We start from the raw sequence: 20,526 nt of genomic DNA, 5'->3' as shown, positions 1-20,526 counted from the left end.
ACTGTTTAGAGGTATATACGATCCATTGGAGCTAGTTAGGTATGCAGAGGGAGAGTGTCAAGCTTGGAATAATGCAAGAGAAACTGTACCGAATCTGCCAAATGCACAGAATAATGAAGAAACACAAGTCTTAAGCTTGAGTAATATTTGTATGGTGGATGGTTCATGGACCTCCACATCGCAGTTTAGTGGAATGGGATGGGTTTGGCAGGATAATTTGGGGAAGATACAGCTCATGGGATCAAGGAATCTGCGGAGGAGGGAGACATCACTACACTCGGAGCTGGAAGCGTTAAAGTGGGCAATGGAGAATATGCTACAACACTCGACCTGTCAGAGGTTTGGGACGGACTGTAAGGACATGATTACAATGATAGAGCAGCCACAAGATTGGCCCAACTTCTCAACTGAGCTGGAAATCATTCAAACTCTTCGGTTATGTTTTTCGGATTTCAAGATAGGCTACGTTCCAAGGACGCAGAACGAGATTGCGGATTCGTTAGCTAGAAATGCACGTTCTTTTCATAGATCCTTATGTTTTATTGGTTGTTCTATTCCGGTCTGGCTTCCCAGACCACCTCAAGTTTGAGTAATAGAATAGCCGTTTGCCGTCAAAAAAAAAAAAGGTTAGGCTGAAAATGAATAGTTCGAATTGGTCAAAGTAGATTTTTTCTAAATGTTTCCCTTTTAATAATATAGAACCGTGAATCCCATGATCAGAGCCGGTCCTAGGTTTTAGAAGGCTGGAAGCAAAAAAAAAAAATGTGGCTACTTATCAAAAAAAAAAGAAAAAATTTCTTAATACAGCAGATTCGAACCCAAGACGCCGCAAAGAAGTCTATTATTTGTATGCTATACCACTAGACTAAAGAAGTTTTTATGAATTTTGTGGCCGAAAATACTTGATTAAATTTTGTGGCCGGAAGCATGGACTTCATTGGCTTGGCCCAAGGGCCGGCTCTGCCCATGATAAAGTCTAAATTTAAAATTCGTGAAACAAATTCAATAACCAAACGAAACGTGGAGCTGAATACAATACCAATACAAACTCTTCAACATGACAACATCAAAAGTAGACGTTTAGCGTTGTTAAAGTGTTTATACTATACCAACACCAAAACTCTTTAAATTTATGTTTCAGCAACGGCACAAAGTCAAGGTCTTGTTAAAGTGTTTAGGGTTGGCTACAAGGTACTCTTCCCATGCCAAACGCCGATAGATAGGAGGTCCTTGTCGCCAGTCAACGGGTTGATCAGAATGTTCTTGGGAGGGCCGGATAAATTTGCGGCTGAGACACGGTGGTGCGTCTTGCTCCAAACCGCACGGTGTATTGTACTTTTGAACCGAATCTCCCATTTTAACAACAAGACCTCCTTTTACTGGCTCCACCCCAATCCATTTCGACTCTTCTTCCTGTGGGTTTCGAATCTTTAGACCTGAACAATGCAAAGCATGACTAATAATTTAATTTATATTTGGAATGAACACAGACATTGTGAATCTATGCATGATTCGCATACTTCCACTTTAATCGATTAAAAACTCTACTTTTGTAATTTTATGTATACGTTTTATAACATACGTTTCTTGATTTTTTTTAAGCTTACATGTTCAACGAACTTCAATAACATGATTGAAAATCACAAGTCTTCAGAAACTCTTACTAGTTTTTGCATGATTAACCCACAAACCCTATTGGGTCTCTTAATGAATATTTTACTAATTAAATGTAATCAAGAACTTTGTTTAAGAAATACCTTGATTCAAACCCTCCAATGGTAGTTTTTTATTTATGGGTTCTTAGAAAAATGTTGTTTTTTGTTGCTCAAAAAAACAAGATCAAACAATGCATACCAAGCAAAGCATTCAAGACCAAACAAAAACAATCACCAATCTCATCCTCTACTTATTCTGATTAAACAAAAACAATTAACCAACACACACAAACCAATCCCACTAGAGATCAGTATATAACAAGTAAACATATATAGCCACAAAAAGATCGAAGCTTTCAACCAGAGATGAGTAAACAAGTACACACTTTCAACGAGCATAGAGACACAAAGATCAAAACTTTCTGAATCTCAACCACAACAAATTATAGAAACCAATAAACTCTTCTCCTACAATATACACAATGAGAATATTTACCTTCTCATCGTCTACACTTTCCACCATCACAAGGTTAGGCACTCCCGCTGATCAAACAAGAAAATAAATCAAAGAATCAAGACCAATGTAAACGTCAAGTAGTCTCAAAACCAATGAACGAACAACAACACTTACTTAGCAAAGGCTTCACTTTGTTGCTCTGCAGATTCCCAATGAAATGCCACTTTATATCTTCAGGAAGCTTCAATTTCAAATCACAAAAAGAAAAAAATGATCAGACTTTTCTAAATCCAAATAGTACCAAAAGATTCAAACTTTCAAACTGATTCAAACCTGTGGGGCTTTCTCAATGATCTTATGTGCTTTCACCTTAGCTGTTTGAAGCTTGTTCAACCTCAGGTTGATGAGATATCCCAAGAGTTTGCCTCAACCTCAGGTTGATGATCTCTCCTGATAATCCTAGAAGAAGAGAAAACGTTACTTTTCTCTTTGGACGCTTGATCATGGGAGACGTCGGAGAACTAAATGCTGCTCCCAAAGACAAGCTATGTATCAATCACAACACACACAACCCAAAGCTTGACATAATCAAAACTCATATGCTTCAAAAGCTCCAATGTAATGTACAAATCTCTCGTTCAACATGTTTAAAGAAAGATGACAGAAAGTAAGCAATTTTTGTCTCAATTTGAGCAAATAAACAGAGCTAAAGAGACTTTAAAGTAAAAAGCAAACTGAAGTAATACAAGTACGAAACAGAACTTTCACCATATCTGTCTGTTACAACATCAACAAGGAGAAAAGAAACTACAGGTTTAAGGTATATAAAACCCATAATTTATAGAGTTTCTAGGCACCTTTAATTCATACAAACAACCGCTGTAGATGTGTAGATTGGCGGCGATGATCAAAATAGAGTAAATGGCGAAGAAGATGAGAGTGTGAACAGCTATGGCTTTTCCGTTGGTTTTGAGATTACCGAAGTCTACTCCTCGGTTGGTTCGGGGCAGTGAGAGGAGAAGTCCAGGAGAGAATCACGAAGAGGATGACGCTGACGATAATCGGAGCCCAATCCGCCATTGTTGTCGTGTAAAAGTGAAAAAGGTTACACCTTTCAGAGAGCGGTGAGTATAGAAAAGGACAGGAGGAGAGATGGAAGAATCTAGAGAGGACGAACGGCTACTCGCCGGAGCCGTGATGGGAGGCGTCGGCTACACGATCGTGGCCCCAATCGAGAGAGCCAAGCTCCTCCTTCAAACCCAAGAGAGCAATATCGAAGTCGCGGAAGAGATGAAAGCCCAAAGGGGGACACGTGTGTCATAAGACCCGTCTCTTGTAACCCCTAATTAAGAGACGTTTTTTCACATTTAAGCTCATTTCCTTTTATTTTTTAATCCTAATATTGATATATAATTATATATACGTCCGTACAATTAATGCATGTTTTTGTTTAACAAAATTTTATAAAAAAAACTGGGGGAAAAGTTGGTATGGGCCTACAACGAGTGGGCTTTTAATTGATTTTCATGGGCTCGAGAGACTTTTTAGTCTAGGATTCAGTTATCATTACGTCCTTCGTCTGAGTTTATTTGAGCCTGTTGACTACTTCGATTTTACATTTTTTTGGTGCTAATTACAGTTTTCGTTATATATGTATATGGACGTGATATACAAATCTAGATTCATCTGCACGGACGTATATATAATTATATATCAATATTAATCACCATAAGGTAAATCAGTATTTTATCTAGAGAAGTGTTGGTTTTCGAGCAAATGTTAGTATTTAAATTTCTTAGGCACAAAGTCCATATCGGAATAGAAACGGAAGAGATCTCAACTAATACAAGTGATATATACGCTATTAAGTCTCAACTAATTTTGAGTTAAAAGTTTTTCTAACTTGCTATAGTATCATAATCCAATCTGTACAATTAATATAATTCGATCTATAATCGATAATTCGATATGGTCCAAAACTTGAGATCATTACCAATATATTCCTAGTTAATTAAACCATTAGACAAAAAAATATTCCTAGTTAATGCAAAAATCATAATTTCAAAAGAGTGATATGGAATAATCTATAAAGTTCATATTAGAAATCTGAAAAAATATTAGGTAGTAAATTAGTGATATGGACTAGTCTATTTACTCTGTCAATTAATTTTGAATAGAGCTTAACAAAATTGATTTTTCAATTTAAGAAATAAAAGTAATAGATACAACTATTAACAAAAATAAAGGTGTGTACAGTTGATTAGGTTCTAAAAATCGGTCTAGACGGCGCTTAGGCTCCCGCCTATGCGGCAACTCGGTCATATCCGAAACGATTTTCTTAAAATCCGATTTATACCGATTTATATGATTTAAATTGGTTTAAATTGTTCCAAATCGGTTAAAAATGGTTAAAATCGATCTAAAATTGTCTATATATGTTAAATTAATCAATAATATTATTACAAATCTACAAATTTATCTACTTTCTTATGTTTTGTATATCTAATTTTGATAATTCATCACAATAATTTTATAATTAAACTTAAAAATTAAAATATGTCATATAAATGTATAAAATATATAAAATAAATCAATAATTTGCTAACGCCTAAGCCTCGTTTAGATCCCGAATAATCCGCCTAGTCGCTAGTACTCTATAAAGCGTCTAGTTACCCGCCTAGCGATTTTTACAACATTATCTAATAGATTTGACTAGGTTAATGGATGGAACAATGGTATTATACTATTATCTATAAACTAAATTGCAACTTGCTTATATTAGGATAAAGAAAAGAAAACCCAAAGTTTGATAAGATGAATGGTTCGTCGACGGGATAATACATTGTGCTTATAATATGAGATATTTATATATCCACATTTTGTCGTGTCTTGATCGTTTTAGAAAAGCATCAGATATACAAGTCGTCGTCTCCTCGATACATAGTCTAATAAATTCATCATCACCGAACCAAAGTAACACTGAAGTCAAAAAATCTAACATCAGCCATTTTTGTCACTACTTCTTCTTCTTCTTATCCTTTTAAATGTTAAAAATAATAAAATATATGTTGACTTTATAAACTACAGATTGAACGAGAATATACATGTTTGTGTGTTTAAACAATGTGCAAGTGATTTCGTTTTTAATTGGGTGGATAAAGATGCATGAGGTGGACAATAAGCTGCCATGTCCATAACAGCAAGGACGTCGATTTCGTTTTACATAAGCTCTACTCTAAATCATTTGATTTATATTCATTCCAGCTAATCTCCCACAAACCTTATGAAAAGTCTTATCAATCTCTTTAATTATTCAATGTATGGAAAATCTTAGATTCTTACTTTGAAATCTTTAACATTTGTATATTTTTATCATTGTGAAGTATAATTTTAGTTCTGACTCTAGTTCTGAGAAGAAAACATTGGATATCAACCGTAAACATAATACTGGACTTTGATTTACAGAGAAGACTGGAAGAAACAAACCATATAGTCTGATAGACCAAAAAATAATCATCTGATACCTTACTCTTTCCATTTAAAAAGATATATGTTTTAGAGAAAAAAATTGTTTCAAAAATATACATTTTTATATTTTTAATGCATTTTTTATCAACAAGTATTGAATGACCAAGTATTGAATGACCAGAGGACGGCACCACAAATAATAGATACGATATTGCCGTCGATCCCAGGAAAATTGTGTTTTACGGATTGCTCGTGGAAAAAATAAGTTAGTTTTTCAGAACAAGGTTGGCTCAGTACTTTAGAAGGTTTTGATGGATTGTTGGGGGCGAAGAATGTTAGGGCTAGTCTCTCGCCTCTTCATGCGGAGATGGAAGCGCTATTCTGGGCAATGGAATGCATGAGGAATTTACGTCAATTTCAGGTTACGTTTGCAACAGATTGTTCTCAATTGGTGAAGATGGTTTCGGAACCAGAGGAATGACCAGCTTTTGCAAATTATTTGGAAGATATCAAGACCCTGAAAAAAAACTTCACCCGATCAGAGATTATCTATGTACCAAAGACGTAGAATTTAAAGGTGGATAGTCTAGCACACAGTGCTAGGAAGCAACTGTTTTCATTGTTCACATGGATGCAGATCACCAGGTTTGGTTTACATAGTCAGTATGAGTCTGTATTGTTGATGACAAAAAAATGTATTTTTTGTCAATTAATAATAGGTAATTGTAAATTTAAAAAAAAATATTATATTTTTTGGATGTTTATTAGTTTAAAACTATGAAAATTGATTATCACAAACATTATGCATTTAATACAGCATAGTATATTTTACTAATCTGTGAAAAAATTAAAATACGTATCATTTTGAACTTGATGGAGTACTATATAATTCAGTTCAGTTCGTTTTTCTTGATCGCTATAGACGTATTAAATGGCATAAAAGTCAGGTTTTTCTGAAGGTTCTAGAGATTGATATGGTTTTGACATGCGGTTCTTTGAGTTATATGGTTCTTTGAGTTATATATGACCTGACAAATACGTTCACCGAATCAAGACAGCAGTTAATAACGTCTACGTCAGCCAAATTTACCATTTATTGCTTCTTATACTAATATTTTTTTGTCAATCACACTTATCTTAAAATGTAAAGAAAAATTATCTAATGACTTCGGAAATTACATTAATTTTAATATATAATGGAGCTTCACCTGCAGGTCCATGCATAGTGTTAATCTTTTATATTTTTATAAATTGTTTAACGATTTTTCTAAAAATATAAATTATTTATATATTTTTAGATTTCTACAAATTTATCCGAATCTAGAAGGATCCGAGTCTAAACGCCGTCTGAAAATTTATAATATCCGAACAAAGTTTAATTTTAACCCAAACATTTGATACAAAAAAAATGATCTGTATCTGAACGGATTGGTTGAATTCTTGTCATAAATAAATCAATTTCATTCAAACTTATTAAATTATTTTGGTTAACACATAAATAAATGTCGGCGAATTATTATGATAAATATAATTAATGAAGTAATTAAAAAGAATGAAAAATTGAATGTAAATGCTGTAATAAAACCACTTAAAAATAGATAGTTCTATTTTGTATCCGTAATAAATGAGGTCGAATTATTTAAAAAATAAGCAATAAATAAAATGGTTTAAATTCGTTAAAATAAAAGAAAAAATGTAAAAAATCATTTTAAAATAGGTAAGTATTGTTTTGTAATTTAATTTTGTTTTAATAGAATAGATATACATAATATGTGTGTGTTTTAAACATCGAAACAAGTTGATTAAGATATATGAGATTGATAATAACCTCCAATTGTATATTACTAGAATTGATACTCAAAACGACCTCGTTTCGTTTGATATAACCTTTCTCCGATATCATTTGATTTTATACATTTTATACACGCTAATCTCCAGGCGGCTGGGAATGAAGACTTATTTCACGTTCATACAGTTTTGTTAAATCTGTCCACAGCATAGAGCAAGTTCGTGTAAATGTATATGATATATATACCAAAGAACAGTGCGTATAAAAATATGATCATAACTTATATAATATTTTTATTACTCAGTGAAAAAAGTTTGAAGAACCTAACATGTGAATTCAATCTAAACCACGTCCTTAATGGGACACACCCATCTACTTGTGCTACTTCATCTGTTAAAATGTTAGATGCTTAAGCTCCAAATTATTATTTGTGTGGCGATTTTTAGATGGTTTATGCGTTTGGTATATGATAATATAAAAGTTCTTCAAAACATGTGGTCTTATATAAGTTCTTATCATATACTTATCAATTATCATTAACTAATCGGCGATGTCACTCTGGAGTGATCTCTAACAATAAAATACTCAAACAATGTGGAAATTGGGCTATAACTTGTGATAATAAAGAAATAAAGTAGAAGCAACTTGCTTGGTTTGCTTGACAATTTTCTTAAACTTATGATGATAAAAGTTGATATGCGATCTACAAAACGGAATAGATAACTGAAAGCGCTTTTAATATATTGACCGTAAGCACTTTGTCATAATCCCGTGGTTTGATAACTAACTAGATCTCGAACCGCGCGGATTTTATTTTTCATTTATTTTTATATAAATATTTTATTTTCGATTCTAAATTGGTATATATTATAATATATATATATATGTCTATCAATTCTTAAAATATAATAAGTTTACTGAATATTTTTTTCATTGAATAGATTATTTCAAATTTTCACATGTATTTGTATCTTCTTCTATGTATATATTTTCGGATTATTATTTTATTATTAAAATCATAACTATATATATAAATATTAGTAAAATATTGTTTTATTGCATATTCAAAGATATTGTAACATTTCACAAATTTAGAAAGTTTGTTAAAAATTAAACTTTTCGCTTCGTAGATTTATATTATCGAGAAATAATTAAACATTTAGTTTTTGTTTAATTTTTAAAATAAACTATATAGTTTAAAATTTGTTTCATTGGTTTAAGGTAGTAAAGATTAATCATTGTTAGATAATATAATTTTTGTTATTTAAAAAAATATTTATAATTTTAAAAGTTAATATCGATAAATATTTAAATATTTAGCATATAGAGGTATAGTATTACAATATTAAATTATATATATTTAATTTATAATATCTATAAATCCAATGGATCATCTATTGTTTAAATCTAATTATTGATAGCTCAATAAAAATTTATGGTGGACCCAAAATTTAGATGATAAGATAAGATATTAAATATAACATGATTTTCTAGGAATATGTTTATTTTAAAAAAAAATCACACATAAATCAAAGTTGTAATTATGTTTTAATATATAATATCTCACATTTATTACTTATTTAGAGAGCTATCAGCCAAAACACCAAATTGCAAACGCAAGCAAAGTTCGAGCTGTGGAATCAAAGTCAAAGCTGCCACTTTTGCCTTTGGTAAATTTTGTTCTTATCGTTTCTTGCAGTTTCCACGTAGTAGCCGATCACTAATGGCCAAATTGTTTTTTCTTTAAATAGATCGACCCAAAATCGTAGTTGGTAACAAATATATAAATATGACGCCGAATAACTATATAGTGTACTAATTTACATGGGGACTAACGCTTGAACCAGTGATAATTTTTTGGATAACAATGCATTACAAACCGAGGTCATTTTTTCTATTAAAAGTTTAATCATCTATTATAATATTGATTAAAGCAGATATGTTTTTTTTAAAACAGAATCAGATATGTTCTCTCTATTTTATTATGTAAGTTTGTCTACCTAAATAGTCAAAGAAAATATGATGTAAAAAACTAGTTAATAACATATATTTTCAATAAAAACATCTTTGAAGATCGAGGCGCGTAGCGGACAATTATGCCATTCGGAAGAAGTCTTCTAGTAATAGTAAAACTTCACAATCCAACTAATCAAGAAGTTTGTAGAATTAAAAAGCGAAAAAAACTACAATAAAATCCGCATACAAATTATAGAATATTTTATAAATTGAAAGACCCAAAATATTCTAAAATATTGTATTCTTGAGAATAAAAAGCATATTTCGAAAGTTTAAACTCAAAACTAATTAAGGTCTATATACCATTTACGTTTACTTTTTAGCCACGACATTTGCTATTTAAAAATCATTATAAAAACCTAAGTCTCTATTAAAGGTTTGATTTTCTGAATGTCGTTTTCGTTGGAAGACATAAAGCTTCTTGGTTGGATGAATTTAAAAGTATTCAAAGTAAATATGGAGAACAGCTTGCATACGACAACATCCTTCAAGCTGCCACTTGATTCCTCAAATTGGCTGCTAAATTAGCATATCTACAATTCAAATTTAATAAACGTCACTTGTTAGTCATTTTAAGAAATAATATATTGTATTTTTGTCGTTATATATAAGTTGGTGGTTGGCATTTGCCTTAATGGTCCACGTTAATTTCGTGAGAAACCTTTCGCGTGTTTCTTTCGAGATTATTTCCTTAACTTGCCTGCTCAAAAACAGGCGGAAAATGAATCAAATTGTTTTTACGTGTTTCTTAACTTTGTGTTTGTTTAGAAGATTTCGTGTGATCAACTTATTCTTGCTAACTTGTAATAATTTGTTTTGCTTATATTATCAACAATCATCACATTGGAAGGTTTCAAACGATGAAGATGGTTTATATGAAGTTATGGTGTATATTATAACTATCTAGCAGCATGTAATTAATTTTCAAGGTTGTATTATTTAAAATAAGATCATATTAAAAAATGATATGGTGGGCATATATTTTACGAGTGGGATTGGTTGGATCTGTACACTTTTTAGGTTAGTGGTTAGGTCTGTAAACTTAATCTGTAATTTTTAAAGATGATTATGGTTATACCTATATCTAATATATGATCCGTCGAATGTTGCTACTCATTTAAATTTGTTGATTAACAAAAAAGAGAATCATTTACGAAAGAATTTTTTTAAAAAAAAAATTTAGTCCCTAAGCCAGGGCATATAATAAACTGTATCAATCATGGCCACCTAGTTTCGAGAGCCACCACTAGAGAATGACCGTATACACGATAACGTATTCTCCCAATCCGGTATTGCCTTAAAACCTAAGTTTTTTACGATTCCGTTTTTTTTTTAACTTTCCATTTGGTTTGTTTGGTAGCGTACTAGAAACTGATTCCATGTAGCCTTGGTCCAGGAAATTTACATGAACTAATCTTGGGCGTAAAGAATTTCCAGACCAGCTAAATGAGTGGAAGGATGGGCGTGAAAATTAGCCATCGTTCTTATTGCCAATGAACGCTTCAACGAATGTTGTATTATGCAACGAATGTTGTATTATGCATGCCGATTTTAAGATGCAGCAAAGAGTCAGATTTTAAGAAACTTATGCTGAATTCAAGAACATGAAGATATTTTTCACTAACATCCCAAAGGAAATTGAAGTAGATCAAATATCGACGTGCCCATGCAATCCATAAATATTCCAAAGAATAAAACAGACGCCAAATAAATCGAAGTGCATTTACTTTAAACGAGTGGCTTTATCATCTGTTTTCCAAAATCACATTCATCTTTTGTAGTATGCATTTCTGCCTAGACCACCTTTGCCTTGTGGTAATACTGGGAGATTTTTTTTTTTTAAACATACTGGGTGATATTCATCGATTAGTAAATTTGATCTGCCAAACTCATCTCTTTTTGTCTTTTTAGTACTTAACTATTAACAGTGAAACTAAACAGAAAAATCAGGGTCGGATTAGACCGGCCTGGTCCGTCGAAATATCTCTAATTTAACAATTTTAATTAGACTATATAGATCTTGTTAAAAATTTATTTTGTAACTAAATGCCATTTTGCATTATCAGTTATTCCAACAGACGGCAATCTTTTACGCTTTCAAAATAGTGTATACACATGCTGACATGCACCACATACTTTACGTGACGATTTACATATTTTGTTAGTCTATTTTAAGCTGAAAATACAGAGATATTCCAAAAAAAATTCATGAACTACACTAAGCATGAGATTAAACAAACTTAATAAGGTCTGGCAAGAAGAGAAGTTCAATCAGACTGCAGAGCCTGAAACCTAAAAGAAAAATTAAATATCAGCAAGTTAAATTAAAAATGTGATACATACAAAAGGAGAAAACTCCAAATACTTTGAGAACTAGGAATTTATAGTAACTGTTATTGAGTCCTATTAAAAGAAGGTATTGAATTGTGAACTCATATATATATAAAGAGCTTTTATTATTTAATCAATCTTTTAGTAATTTTTTTAGGCAAAGTGGATTTTAATCAACCGATATCGACACTTCAACGACTGATTCATGAAACCCTAAGCTAAGGTATGTTCTTAACCAAGATGTTTGATAGCCTTTTTAATGGTAAAATTTAGTAAGACGTATCGTTATGCTGGTTGATCAGAGTTTTGGGACATTATCAGAATATAGTTTGTTTTTCTTCTACGGTTGATCTTTTTAGTTAGCCATTATGCAACGTATCACTACAAGAAAACAGGGGGATTCTGATGGCCGAAATCGTCGGAAATTCGTCGGAATAGACCGATTCCGACGAATTTCTGACGAACCCGTCCGTCGGTATCGTTTCGTCGAAAAAAAAAAATTCGTCAGAATTTCGTCAGAACTTCCGACGACTTTCTGACAAATACCGAGAAACGTCATTCTGACGAACTTCCGACGATATTACGATGCGGATACACGAGACCAGAGTTCATCGGAAAAACTACGAACCGACGGAGAACATTCCTCGGACACTTTCGACGCAGAGTGTTCCTCGGTACATTCCGACGACCGTTGTCCGTCGGTAAATTCCGACGAACAAGGTTCGTCGGTAAATTCCGACGGATATGTCCGTCGGTAAATTCCGACGACCACTCCGTCGGTATATACCCATTTTTTTTTTCAAATTAATTTTGCATTTTTATATATTTTTTGATATTAATAATTTAAAAGTAATAATATTATAAAATTTCAATTCATAAAAACCGAAATAGGAAAAAAACATTCATAAAGTTTAAAATTCATACAAACCGAAAAAAAAAAACATTCCGAAAGTTTTAAAAAGCCGAAATAAACTAAGATGAACTCGAAGACATCAAACGATCTAGCTTCTGCATAATCTCGGTGTTGAACTTCTTCTGGGATGCCAACTCAGCAAGGATAGTGGCATTCTCCGAACGGATAGTGGCATTCTCGGAAAGGATAGTGGTGTTCTGCTCCTCCAATGCCCCAATCCGTTCATCTTTGTCATGTAGCTCCTCGAGAATCATGGGATCGGCATACGGAGCTTGTGAAGAAGATGCCGGATACGAAGAAGCACGACGGGCCAACCCAACTAAACGGCCTCCTTTCCTTTTAGGAACCGCCTACAAAAATATTTAAAGTAAGTAAATAGGGACAAGTAAGTAATCGACATTATTAAAAAAATATACTGATAAAAAAAATTACCTTTTCAACCATCTCATTTATTTGCAATAGAGACAGGTTGGTTGAAGCTCCCGTGGAGTCGCCGTCATCAGAGAGAGGCTGAGATTGGGAAACTATTTCAGCTTCCACCAAATCAACTACACCTCTGATCACGGGGTCCTGAATTTGACCCGTCGTCTTGTTAGTGTGAGCCACCTTAATGAGTTGTAGACGATCAACGGGATTACCGTCATTTGCTTCGATCTAAAAAAACCGCCATTATTAGCCAAGAAATATATAAAATATTTATTTAAAAAATATAAAGATAAATAATAATAAAAAACTTACAAGTTCATCCTCCTTAGTAGACATAGAGCAAGCGCCGAGGTTGTGCACATACATACCTTTCCGGCCACGATCGCTCTTCCGGTTCCTAGAGTTCCTAGAAGACGTCTCTGCAGTTTCTTCCTTCTCCCAATGAGCTATCAACTGCTCCCACACCGACCCGCTGATGAACCGTGGCTTCTTGTTCTTCTGCCAAACTGTCTTCCACGAGTTTATCTGCTTTGTGTAAGAGTCCATGGCCTTTTCGTTGAATTTCTTACGGACTGTTTCCGTAAGATCGGAGTGCCAGTTGAACTCTTGCTACAAAAAACAAACACAATTTAATAAGTAAATATATTTTAAAAAATGTTCAAACTTTAAAAAAATGAAGAGTTACTATACCGCGAACTGACGAAACCACAACTCTCGTTCGTCGGAAGGGATCACACTCCACTTTGGATATCCAAAACGGAGCATGGAGTACATCATCTGGTTGATGCTCCGGCTAATGCCATTTTTCGACTTGGTGAACCTTTAAAAAAAATACAAGTTAGCAAGTTAATTAAAGGAAAAAATATAACGGTACAAATTAAAAAAATACTAACCAAGTGCTATGGCCTCGTTGTGGGTTGGGTTGGAGAAACGGGAGATGCTCTCGACCTGGTTGTTGAACCAATAGATGAACCGGCATGACCCCCGGATCCTGTTGAGCAGCAGCGTGAGGGGCAGCGTGAGGGGCTGAGGGAGCTGGAGCGGGAATATATGCGGGAACCGAGTCATGAGACGATCCCGATGCACGGGAACTGCTCACCGAACTACGTCGAAGACGGGCTGCAGGGCGGGCTTCATCCTCGGCCCTAAAAAAAAAAATTAACCCATCAAACATATTTTCAAATCATTTATATTTTTAATGTTTTCATTTATATATTTACAAAAGGTTTTATAAACGTTTAAAAAAAAACTATTAAACCTTTTATATATATATATATATATGTATACAAAATTATAAAAAAATTATAAATATAGAAAAATGTTGTTAAAAATTTATAAATGAAGAAAAATGTTGTTAAATATTTATATTTTTTTTTAAAAAAATGTTTTATTATACATAGTTTATTAGTGAAAACTTATAAAAAATTATAAAAAATTTTAAAATTTTTGTTATACATGATTTACATATATATATATATATATATGTATACAAAATTATAAAAAATTTATATATATAGAAAAATGTTGTTAAATATTTTTTAAAAAATATTAAAAACGTTTAAAAATAAAAAAAAACGCTTTAAAAAATCAAAAAACGTTTTTAAAAATCAAAAAACGTTTTAAAAAATCAAAAAACGTTTTTAAAAATCAAAAAACGTTTTTAAAAAATCAAAAAATGTTTTTAAAAATCAAAAAACGTTTTTAAAAATCAAAAAATGTTCCAAAAAAAACTAAAACAACAATCCAAACAACATTCCTAAATTATATATCCTAAACTATCCATTCAATCCTAAAATTTTCAATCAAACAACCTAAAATCCGAGATCAACTTCCAAAACCCTAAACAATTGATAAAAAAGAAGGTTTGAGATGATTCTTACATGATTTGGGGTTTGGGGAAGAGATATGAGGGTGGGGAGAGGAATCGCCGGTGAAGAGAGGCGGAGAAAGGCCGGAATCGCCGGAGAGGGGGAGAAATCGCCGGAGGGTTTCGTGAGAAAGAGAGGCCGCGGAGATAAGGAAGAAGGAAGAAGAAGGGTTTTTATTTCCGAGGATTCCGACGGACACGGGTTCGTCGGTATTCCGTCGGTATAATTAAAATATACCAAATGCCAATTCGCGAAAATTTTCAAGCGGTTTGGTTCTCCCGGGCTAATTGAAATTCCGACGGAATGTGTCCGTCAGTATTTTCCGACGGACACATGTCGTCGGTATATTCCGACGGAATTCCGACGACTTAGTGTTTAGGGTGTTGATTTCAAGTTTCTAAATGCAAAATCCAAATCTTTGATAATATATATAGTATTTGCATAAAGATTTAAAATCAAAAAATGTTTTATAACACGATTTTACACAACAACATTTTTTGTAGTGTAAGCTTATATAAATATGATTGTATAAGTATATAATGTTAAGATGAGATGTTATGAAAACAATGATATGCATACATAAATATTTTAATGAGTTGTTATATTTGAACGGTTGCGATCTAATACTATACTAAACACTTATTATGTGTAATTTTCATAGTTTTGACATCTAAATTTATAGATTTTTATGATTGAAACTTTATAGAAAAAAGGTCGTCGGTATTTCGTCGGAAAATACCGACGACATTCCGACGAACTGGACAAGTTCGTCGGAATGTCGTCGGTATTTTCCGACGAAATACTGACGACCTTTCCAATTTTCAATGAAACCCGTTGTCGTCGCTATATCGTCGGTATATTGCGGGGGATTTCCGACGGACCATTAAAAAAAAAAAAAAAAAAAAAACTAATCAGAATCTTCTGATTCTTCATCAAACTCCCCAACCTCGGCTTCCGGCTCTGAATGTACGACAGCATCATCTCCAAACACAGTCAAATTCTCAACGAGTTGAACATTTTCCAAATCTTCAACTGCCTGGGCGTTGCTGGTAGACTCTGGTTGCAATGGTTCATCATCATCAGAAGTTCCAGCCATGTGTTGTCTTGACAATATGGACATGATAGCTTCCCATGTGTTGTCCATCCAGATAACATACCATATGCTGGAAAGTCACTTATTGTCCACATAAGTACTGCCCGCATTTGAAAGTTTTCTTTGCGCGAAACATCGTATGTCTCAAAACCATGCGCCCATAGTTGTTGCAACTCATATATTAGTGGTTGAAGAAACACATCTAGTGATCTTTTAGGATGATCTGGCCCGGGGACGAGAATTGAGAGAAACAAAAACTCTCGTCGCATGCACAAGCTCGGCCGTAAGTTGTACGGTGTCACAATAACTGGCCATAGAGAATACTGCCTTCCATGCTTTCCAAATGGGCTGAAACCATCAGTAGATAATCCAAGATAAACATTTCTTCTCTCTTCCGCAAATTCTGGATATGTTGACTGGAAATGTTTCCAAGCCTTTGCATCTGAAGGATGTCTAATCTCACCATTTGTGGAATGCTCTGCATGCCATCTCATTGCTTTTGCTGTGCGCTCACACTGATACAACCTCTTCAATCTTTCCGTCAAAGGCAAATACCACATTCTTTTGAATGGGATCGGAACTCTTCCCCTCGTCTCCTGATAACGAGGTTTCCCACAAAATTTGCATACATTCCGTGTCTCATCCGCTCTCCAGTAGATCATGCAGTTGTCAATACATACATCTATCACTTCATACGGTAGTTGAAGACCTGCAACAAGTTTCTGAACCTCGTAGTATGAACCCGGTGCAAGGTTATTCTCAGGTAGAATACCTTTGACAAAATCAGTAATCGCATCCATACATTCTTCAGCCAAATTATAGTCTGTCTTAATACCCATTAATCTAGTTGCAGATGATAAGACTGAATGACCATCTCTACAATTTTGATACAAAGGTTGTTTTCCTGCATCCAACATGTCAAAAAAACTCCTAGACTCGGGGTTTGGTTCTTCCCCTCTATAATGATCATGTACCATCTGCTCAGTACCTACACCATAATCTATATCCGTTCTAGATTCTTCTAACCTAATATCAGGCTGAGATTCACTAACAGGCTGAGGTTCGCTAGTACTACCATATTCATAACCAGTTTCCCCATGAAGGTACCAAACTTTATAATTACGTGAAAACCCTTTCATATACAAATGAGTCCAAACATCAAATTTTTTTATAACCTTATTATTATTGCAAGAAGAGCAGGGACATCTTAACATACCACTTTTTGCATCCGGTTGCTGTTGAACAAGCCTCATGAATTCTCCAATCCCTTGAACGTATTCTTCCGTAAGCAAATTGGTGTTCAGATCCAAATGAGGTTTATCCATCCACGAACGATAATAAACTTCTGAAGACATGATTTTCACGGAATTGTTATGACTAAAGAGAATGAAGAGAGAATGAAGTGTGAATGAGTTGAATGAAGAGGGGTTATATTTATAGGAAATTGCTTACGGACCTCTGACGACTTTCCGACGGAATTCCGACGGATGTAAAGCAGTCCGTCGGAATTCCGTCGGAATTGTCCAATCTCAAACGGCTATACAACGGTCATATATATTTGTTGGCAACGGTCACATAGTTCGTCGGAATTCCGTCGGTATTTTCCGACGGAATTCCGACGACTTTGCTCTTAATCGGAATGTCGTCGGAAATTCGTCGGAATATACCGACGAACTTCCGACGACTACAACGGTTACATTTTTTATCGGAATGTCGTCGAAAAGTCGTCGGAAAATTCCGACGAACCAAATTTGGTCGGAATTCCGTCGGAAATGGCCGACGGAATTCCGACGACTTAATTTTTTTGTATTTGGTCGGAAATTTGTCAGTATTCCGTCACAAATTTCCGACGACTTTGGTGTCCGTCGGAACCTCCGTCGGAATTCGGTGTGTTTTCTTGTAGTGTATAGATTCAGTCCAAATATTCAATTTACACAAATATATAAATTTTTAGAGTAAAGATTCGGATTTATATGTATTTATGTACTTATACCTAACGAAGATCTTTTTGTCAACCTAAACGAAGAATTTATGAACATTTTTCACAGGCAGCATCTATGAATCTAGACATTCGAATAACGTTGAATGTACTTTTTGTATATTAATTTACCAACCAATCAACGAATTGGTACCAAGTTAAAAAAACCGAATTGGTACCAGTGTTTTGATAAACAATATACCAAACATGTTTGTGTTAATCTATCTGTTTTTTTTTGAATGAATGTAAAATTTATTCAGTCAAAAGTCAAAACTGTATTACGTACATTTGGTGCTACTGTTTTATTTTTATACAAAGAATCAAAAAATCTGAGTTTCCATCAATCGCTTTTTAGTCTTCTCGTGACCCAAACCAAGTCATGAGATCTTCTTCAAGATATTTATGCCATTTGCCTTTTACTGCAAGGAGCTTCAGCTTGATTGCCTTGTCAATGAACTTGACCAGAACAGCCACATCTTATGACATTTCACCATGCCTACGTTTCTCTCCCTCTATATCGTATGCACAGTTGCTTGCAAGCTGTATATGAGGAGGAACGTCTCCGTTGGATGAAGCCCGGGATTTGCTATAATCCCAATGAGATCATTTCAATCTGTAGTGTATCTGTCTCGCATAATATTCCCCACAAGCTTCTTCTACACCTGCTCTGAGCAGTGTTAATCTATCTAAATATTAAGTAAAATATAATCATTTGTCTATAAGATAAAAACATATATGACAACAACAAAAAGGAATATAAAAATGTCTCAAAGTTGAACATAAATCTATTCTATTAAAATAAAAGTCACAACTTCTATTTATTTGTGATTTTTTTTTAAATTGACATCTTCTAGAAAATCATATTTAATTTATTTCTAATTAACATTTTGGTGTCATTAAAATATCACATCTTATATAATCAATACATATAACAACTTCACCTACAAAACTGTTATAATTTTATTTTTACTTATAACACACTTGTTGACAAAAAAATCTAACAAAATCCTCCTAAATATTTAAATATTTTATATAATAATGCATTAATTAGTTTCGTAATTAGTAGTATAATATATTCAAATCAATGTTAATTAAGATTTTATTATAAAAACAAAATTTTGTATGCTATTTTCATTAACATTATAAGTATAGTCGATATTATATTAAAATAAAAATACTATATGAATTAAATATAAAATGATATTAAATTAATAAATTAACTTATTTTATTTTTAAAAAAACTTTCATTTAAAACATAATTCACCACTAAAATTTATTTAAATTTGTAAACCATGTATAAAATTTAGTAAAATAATAAGACTAAATTATTTAAAGATAACAATATATTTACATATAAAATCCTGATTTATACTAAAATTATAAATGCCAAAGTATATTTTTAAATACAACGAGAAAATATAAATGATCCTAAACAAATATATATTCTATAGTATAACTAAATAAATTTTAAAATTTATTTTGAATGGTTTTATCTATTTGATTATTTCAGATTATAAATTTATTTAAAACTATATTATTAGGTAATAACAATTAATAACAAAGCAAAATGTATAAAATAAATTTTTATATATTAATAATTTTAAATAAAAAGCTTAAAGAATAAAATTATAGAATTACATTATATGTAACATTAAAATATAAATCTTATATTTGAAATGTGTACGTATATCAAAGTTATACATTTATAAAATGAACAAAATACTCGCAAAGACGTGCGGTTCAAGTTAAAGTTAGTGATTTTTTTTTTTTTTGTAACACTTTTTTTTTTTGTAACACAGTTAAAGTTAGTGATTAAATTGAGATTTTAATGGACCAATTAAGGGGAGGATTAAAATATAAGTTAGGAGTGAAGAAGGTCGCAATCAAAGACAGCTAAACACGAGCGTTGCGTGCTTGAAAGAGACACCAAGTTCTGTTTTAATGGGGGAGCAAACTTACTTTCACTTTTTCCCCACTTGATTCATTTGTTATTTTTGGCATTTTTATTTGTTGTTTTACATTTTTACTTAATTTTCCCTCACGTATTTTGTTTATTTCAGTCTCTTCCAGCAGCCCTCCAGGTGTAACTGGGCACACAATAGCTCGGCTTACCTTTTACCAGGTGTTTTTCTTTCTTTCTTTATATGCCCATTTATATCGTAGGATACTTGATTTTCAATAATATTTTAGGAGAGTTTTAATTTCTTATACAATATTTTTTTACTGGTCATATTAGTGGTTTTCTGATTCTTTTATTCTATGGAAATCCAATCAGTAAAATGTCTTTAGTCCTACTAAACTAATTTTATATTGAATTTTTTTTTTTGAAAAAATATCATTAGTGTTATATAATATATATTCATACAACTAGCTAAAAATACATTAACCAATTTATATAAAAAATATTATTTAATTTAAAAATCTGTTAGAAAACCCACCGAAATATATATATATATATATATATATATATATATATATATATATATATATATATATATATATATATATATATATATATATATATTTGGCAGC

At 32.6% G+C, this 20,526-nt stretch overlaps 2 long non-coding RNA genes across 4 annotated transcripts; one reads left to right on the top strand and one right to left on the bottom strand.

Annotated features, from left to right (window-relative positions):
- Nucleotides 1–988: 988 nt before the first annotated feature.
- Nucleotides 989–3,463, bottom strand: LOC106375717. Of its 3 annotated transcripts, none has more exons than XR_002655045.2 (5): nucleotides 2,970–3,463; nucleotides 2,446–2,657; nucleotides 2,287–2,353; nucleotides 2,152–2,198; nucleotides 989–1,436 (listed from the first exon to the last, which is right to left on the bottom strand). It is a non-coding gene; the product is annotated as an uncharacterized LOC106375717 (long non-coding RNA). The 3 variants fall into 3 exon arrangements; XR_002655046.2 differs by having other exon boundaries at nucleotides 2,446–2,640; XR_002655047.2 differs by having other exon boundaries at nucleotides 2,446–2,571; nucleotides 2,970–3,462.
- Nucleotides 3,464–8,757: 5,294 nt separating this feature from the next.
- On the top strand, nucleotides 8,758–20,304 carry LOC125580678. Its single transcript, XR_007318413.1, has 3 exons — nucleotides 8,758–11,801; nucleotides 11,874–11,939; nucleotides 19,794–20,304. It is a non-coding gene; the product is annotated as an uncharacterized LOC125580678 (long non-coding RNA).
- Nucleotides 20,305–20,526: the final 222 nt, after the last annotated feature.

This window comes from Brassica napus, chromosome C1 (genome assembly GCF_020379485.1).
Source record: "Brassica napus cultivar Da-Ae chromosome C1, Da-Ae, whole genome shotgun sequence".
Classification (NCBI taxonomy): domain Eukaryota; kingdom Viridiplantae; phylum Streptophyta; class Magnoliopsida; order Brassicales; family Brassicaceae; genus Brassica; species Brassica napus.
This window is presented reverse-complemented; position numbering and strand designations above follow the sequence as displayed.